Here is a 6504-nt window from a genome sequence, read left to right as displayed (position 1 = left end):
TAATTTTTCGGAATCAGTGAGATTTTACAAATGTATCCATGCTATTAAGGAAGAACCATAAACTAAAGAGGACTTTGAATTAGTTTATACTTAAGTATTTTCTATATGTTAAAATTCCACATACAACAAAACAAAGAAAATTTGAAGTCTACATACCACATATTTTTCTGGATTTTCTAGGTTGATAGTAGGATGAACCCATCATGTGCGAATGGCTTGCAAAATCTAGTTTAGTAGAATAATTATCATACACAAACATACGGGCATATGTTAATCATGTCGTCAAGAACAAACTAGCTGTAAAGTTGACCAATATATTGGAACACAGAAATAAATGGTTTCAAGTTTACACTTATGCAATTTATGTAACAATCATGGATACAAAATACCATTTAAATCTAGAAAATCAAATGGAACGAAGAAGTAACTTATTTTTTATATTAATGAGAAATAGATAGGAGTTTCTTTGACATCCGTTCCAAAATTTTACTAGAATGACTTATACATTTTAGATGAACAACCTGTAAATTCAAAAGGCCAACTTTCAAGAATTCTCCTTTCCACCCAAGCATCATACATCAAAACAGTTTGTACTTGCAATAGCTACATGCATCCTGCAAGCTTATATTATATTGTAGTAGACTTCAAACATTCCAATAGGATTATCATAGTTAAGCACAATATTCACATAAGTCATGACCCATGCTCACATAAGTGGATCAAAGCCCACCCCATGTCCATTAAAAATAAAAGGGGTGGTAGGCGCAATGGGATACTCTATGATCCCAAAGGGAAAAAGTAGCATCATATGCTTGGTGCCTTGGGGTAGCACCAAACAATCTATTAGCAACATATGCCCTTTTGAGGGGTCTCCATTTAGCAAAGGAAGCTAAGGTAAGATCATTGATTATCTTAGGTGATTCCTCAATGATCATTAGAGAAATGTTTCAGAAAATGTCACCAGTGGATAGAAAGCTTGTTGTAATCATAGCTTGAAAGCCTTGAACTAAAAAGGAGGAAAGAACATTAAGAAAAATCACATTCTACCATGTGAAGCTAGAGCTGAATGTAGAGGCTGATCTTTAGGTCAAGGAGGCCACTGAACTAACCAAAGGTGGGTTTGAAAAATAATTGGGTGGACTCACCATGCAACACCCACTAAGGTATTGGATTAAATTCATGCATCAATCTGCGTTTACTACCCTCATGATTCAGTATCAAACATACCAACTCCATTAGATTTGGATGAGAGCCTCTGTGACATGCAAGATTTAACAATAGCCTTGTTTACTGAATGATTTAGTATGAACATTTGTCGGTTGTGGGATAATGTGATATGGAAGAAAAGGAATTGGGAACATATACGGTTGATACCTTCAAGCATCAAGTCCCTTGGTAACAAATTTCTCTGTAATGTATCTGGGGCCCTGGTTATTTTATTTCAATTTCGGAGAATATCGCAAAGGATTGTAGTAAAGGTGATGGCTTTGGCTTCAACATTTTGGGTTTGGTTCTCCAATTCTAGTGAAGGTAGTTTGTAAGGGCCTTGGAAGAGAGTGGTCTCTCAGCTCCATTTTCCATGCATAAAATAACTCCAGTACCTAAAATTATCCCCTTAGGTCAATAAGGATTTAGTTTAACATGAGACTTATGAACAGTGAAATAAGTGTTTGACATCCTATACCTTTGGATGAGGATTTGTCATACGATGTGCATCAGAAGTAGAACTTCCTCCAAGAAACTCTACATAGATCTTTGCTCCCCTTTTCTGGTAAAATAATCGAAAGTGAAAATTCCTATAATGCTAATGTTAAAATACAAATTGTTTAATTCTGAAAACACAAGCTAGATTACTTGTTCAATGTCCTCTATGACAAAATATTATACCTTTGCATGTTCTAATTCTTCCAGAAGAAGAGATCATGCTCCCTCTCTCATAACAAATCCATCACGGTCCTATAAGGTAAAATATTATATGATATATCAATAACTTGAAAATTGTATTTAAAGTTTTAATTGATCGAATAACAAGAAAATAAATATCCATGGGACAAAAAAAAGACAATATTATTATAATAATCAAGTCACAAGTTACAAAATACAGAATAAAGAAGTAAGAAGAAATTAGCAATACCACATCCCAAGGACAATATGCTTTTGTAGGATCTTCATTTCTTTGTGATAATGCTCTCCAAGGTATAAATCCTCCCACACCAGCAACAATCACATATGAGCTCCACTTCAATATCAAACAATAGTTCCCATTCAAAAGAAATTAGACACCAATTAAGTGCATTTAAAGTACATATTGGAAAGTGACAATTATGCATGATAAAATGCATCACAAATAGCTGGTATATATTACAAAACGAAAAACACAAATCTTGAGCCTTTTCATTATATACAATAAGGTAATTCAAACACATGGAAAGACATTTTTTGTCAAGCCTGGTATCAGACATTATGTGATCTTTATTGAAAGCAAATGCTTAAAAAAACACTCAAGACTTAATCACTCATAGTTGGCTAGAATAATCTTAATTATAAAACAATATGTGCCAAAGAATAGGTAACCACATAAATATGACGATAAGCATGAATTGTTTAAGAAAAAGGGATAATAGTGGGTTTTATAATAAATCCCAGCTGAACTTACCAATTAGAACAATTGCAGCGTCAGAGCCACTAGAGATCATGGCATCCTATTCATGGAATGACCCCATGCAAGGAAACTAACATATTTTTTGCAAAAACAAATGCAGTGAATTGAAAAGGTCAAACAACTTACAACTTCACCCCGCAAAATATGATTTGCATTAGTTATGATGTAAAAATTGCTTGTAGCACACGCAGTAGATATGGAATAGTTTGGACCCATCCATCCCTGCAATAGGGGCATTCATCAAGAAAATAATAAGTGTGTATCAAATCTAATCCAATTCCAAACATTATTGAAAAGGTATCTAGAGTTTTTGACAAGCCAAATCCATGGCCATCCTTGCTAATCCCATATTTGTTGTTGCAAATGGTACACATAATGGGTTCATTTTCTTGTATAAAATCCTCAATGCTTCTACTACATCATTGAAAACCTAATGCAATATTGATAGACAAGCAACTAGAGTATAAGTACATGTAACCTACACCAAGAAAGTCTATGCCATGATTGTGGACCTGAATGTATCTTTAACTATCAAAAATCTATCTAGCTTACAAATTACAACTTTATAGAATATCGAAGCAGTATGTGTCTTCTTTTATGTTTTCCAACATTATTTCCTTCCAAAATAACAACATTGTAATATTACCTTCATTCCACCTAATGCAGAACCAATTACGACCCCACACTTTGCTTTGTCTAATTCTTTGAGGACATATTCATTCATTCCGCCATCTTCTACTGCCTTTTTTCTAACAGTAAGCGAGTAAAGCATGAATTTATCCATGCATCTTGAAAACTTTGGTGCAACCCAACCATCCGTTGAAAATAACTTTATTTCACCAGCTATTCTCTGAAAACAAAACTGAGATATTCCAGTCAATATCATAGGCCATATCCCTGGAAAAGTGATATTAAATTTAAATAAAGACCTGCAGCCAGTTTTGACATGTCTTCCTTTCATATCAAGTGGATCTAGATTTAATACTCCTTTTTCTTGCAACCTAAAGTTGGAAAAGTAAATCTAGATTTGATGCTACATTTAATGACAACCCAGTGTGAGAAATTCAATCAGTTTGAACTAGTGATCCGGTTTCCTATAAAAGACTATGATCATGTTCATTTGAATGGCCACGCACTAAACTATAATATATCTCTAGCTAGTTTCCAACATGGGGCATATATGTTATATAATACTGTTAATGGCTCAACGTCACTTGGTTTATTAGCAACATAACTTAGTCTATAAGCAGCACAAGGGAGAAAGAAAAATGTAGAAGCAATTACAGTTGGAAAGTTTGAGCAATCAAAGCTCTCAACTTCACTGATACCACTCTATCCCTAAAGAAGATTCTTGTAGAAAGTATCTGGATCATGACCAAGGGAAGTTACCACTCCCATTCCACTCACAACTACCCTCCTCGGCTTTATAGTAATTTTAGTTTTTTCTTGTACAACCTTCACAAGTTGTAGAGCAATGGCCATTTCTTTGCCTGAAATTTAATTAAAGTGTGTTAGAGAGAAATTACCAGAGAACTTGAGAACCCCCGACCTGAATCTCGCATTTAATTACCCCCATTGCTCATTTGTAGAGTCGTTTGCAATAGGTTGTGCAAGGGAGGATTTCATAACTAACTAACTAACACCGGTCAAACCAATCCAATGGCCTAAGTTATTTCAATCGTCTAACACCCAAAATCAATGATACACAAACACATAGGTGGCATGGGAGGGGAGTTCTTCCCAGAGGGAAATGCCTTATGGCATAAAAAGTATTAATATGAAAAACCTTCACTTAAATAAATGTTAATGTAAGAGTACTACACACAAAGACATTGAAATCACATTCACTGGAGTGAGGGATTATGTTATTACCTGTGAGTATCTTATTGTATCCAACCCAAAACCAAATATTGTGTGGTTCCACAACACTTTTTTCATAAATATCAAGAATAAGATTTATAGTTTTGCACATATTCTATGCAAAACATTTGGCTCTGAGTTTTGGTTTTTGGTTTTTGTTTTTTTTTTAATATAGATTGTATAATTTATGTAATCTGTAGATAATTTGTCCATTTGGAAAGTGTTTTAAGTAAGGAATTGCACCAGACTAGTAAATATTTTGGGCATTTTGGAAAGTGTTTCAAGTAAGGAATTGTAACGAATTGTCATCTAGCTTCATCCCTTTCAAAATTGAGGCCATCCAATGGGATGTAGCACATCCAGAATGGAACCTAATGGATGGCTGAAAGAATTGTTGAGCCTTGTTGGAAATGTTGTAGATAAATTTGCTTGAATGTTGGATTTAGCTAATAAAAGGACATAAACATGGCACTATTTGGTAAGAAATAGTGGTTAAAATTTACCCAACTTGACTGTCGTATGAAATGAAAGATCTTTAGGTTAGAATGCTAGGTATGTATTTAGATTAGGGAATTTTGATAGTCGTTTCCAGCATCAGATATTCTCAACTATAGCAGATGGTCAAACTCAGATGGTGTAAGGTTATTCCAAGGAGAGCGTGAAATGGATGTAGACAATAAGCTTCTAGGTGAGTTTCAGTTGGTCGGTATTCCACCAACTCCTAGAGGTGTTCCCCAAATAGAAGTTACCTTTGACATTGATGCAAATGGTATAGTGACTGTATCTACCCATGAAAAATCCACTGGAAAGGAGCAAAAATTACTATAAACTCATCTAGAGGGCTTTTAGATGATAAAATCTAGAAGATGGTGGAGGAAGCTGAGATGCATGCCCAAAAGGATCAAGAAAAGAAATAGTTAATTGATGCTAGAAACCATGCAGATAACATGATATACAGTGTGGAGAAGAGCTTAAGTGACTACAAGGAGGCAAAGATAATCACCGAAATCAAAAAATTGACAGTAGCTAATTTGAAGAAATCCATGTCCAGTGACGACTTGGATATGATCAAAGTGAAAACTAACGTTGTAAGTCAAGCGCCCTTAAAAATAGGACAACATATGCATTAGCAATCTAATGGGTCATCTTCTTTTGGATCATAAGGGGAACTAAGGCACCTGAAGCTAAATATGAGGAGGTGAGTAAATGATCAAAAATCAATTGAGAGTTGCAAAATATGTGTTTGGTTTCCAAAGTCATTTAGATCAATTTTTTTATTTAGGATAGTAATAGAGCTGTTTTGAAAAACTTAAATGGCTAGAACCATTTAGAAGGTTTTTTGTTTGATAGCACATCTCTCTGACCTGAAAAAGGGTTGTTCTTTAGCAAAGTTGTAGTTGGAAACATAGGTGGCAAGAGACTATACTAAATTTCAGTGATATACTTATATTTTCTAATCTAAAGTCAATGATTTGTGTGGTTGGTTTTCTTCACAAATCGATTATTTTTATGATTGATTTCCAAATGGGTCTTTCATTTCCTGTTAATTGTACATGATGCAACAAATTACCCCACAGGGTGCCCTCTACAGGAATGAGACTTTGCATTTTTGAGATCAAATATCAAGGGATAAGCATCTCATTTGCATTGTGCAGCGTAAGAAACTTTGTTTTCAAAATGTGTTTATTCAAGAACTAGTTGGGAAGCTCCTACACCTTGTAGTTGTTTATTATAATGTTCATTGGCTTGTTGGGATGGTTATATTGTGTTGTAGTAGCGACAGAGGGGGAAGGGAGGGCAGGTGAGACAGTAACAAGTTTTGTAAAAAAAAAATATAACACTAGGCCCAAGTCAGATTGAAGATGCCCCAGATTAGGCTTCTTGAACATAGGGCAATCAACCTTAAGGAATCTTGTGCTAAAGAAATATGCAAAGAGTAAAACTACCTTGAACATCTAAACCTTAATTTTTTCATTTGTAAA

At 34.6% G+C, this 6504-nt stretch overlaps 2 pseudogenes; one reads left to right on the top strand and one right to left on the bottom strand.

The window, feature by feature from the left end:
- Positions 1 to 1521: 1521 nt before the first annotated feature.
- LOC149248561 (3-oxoacyl-[acyl-carrier-protein] synthase II, chloroplastic-like) lies at positions 1522 to 4150 on the bottom strand (annotated as a pseudogene).
- Positions 4151 to 5185: 1035 nt separating this feature from the next.
- LOC149248560 (heat shock 70 kDa protein, mitochondrial pseudogene) lies at positions 5186 to 5732 on the top strand (annotated as a pseudogene).
- The last annotated feature ends 772 nt before the right edge of the window (positions 5733 to 6504 follow it).

The sequence above is a fragment of the Pinus tabuliformis genome, chromosome 7 (assembly GCF_031772625.1).
Source record: "Pinus tabuliformis cultivar Carrire ecotype Pingquan chromosome 7, CPIR1, whole genome shotgun sequence".
Taxonomy (NCBI): Eukaryota; Viridiplantae; Streptophyta; class Pinopsida; order Pinales; family Pinaceae; genus Pinus; species Pinus tabuliformis.
The sequence above is the reverse complement of the archived record's forward strand: the minus strand, read 5'-3'. Positions and strand labels throughout refer to the sequence as shown.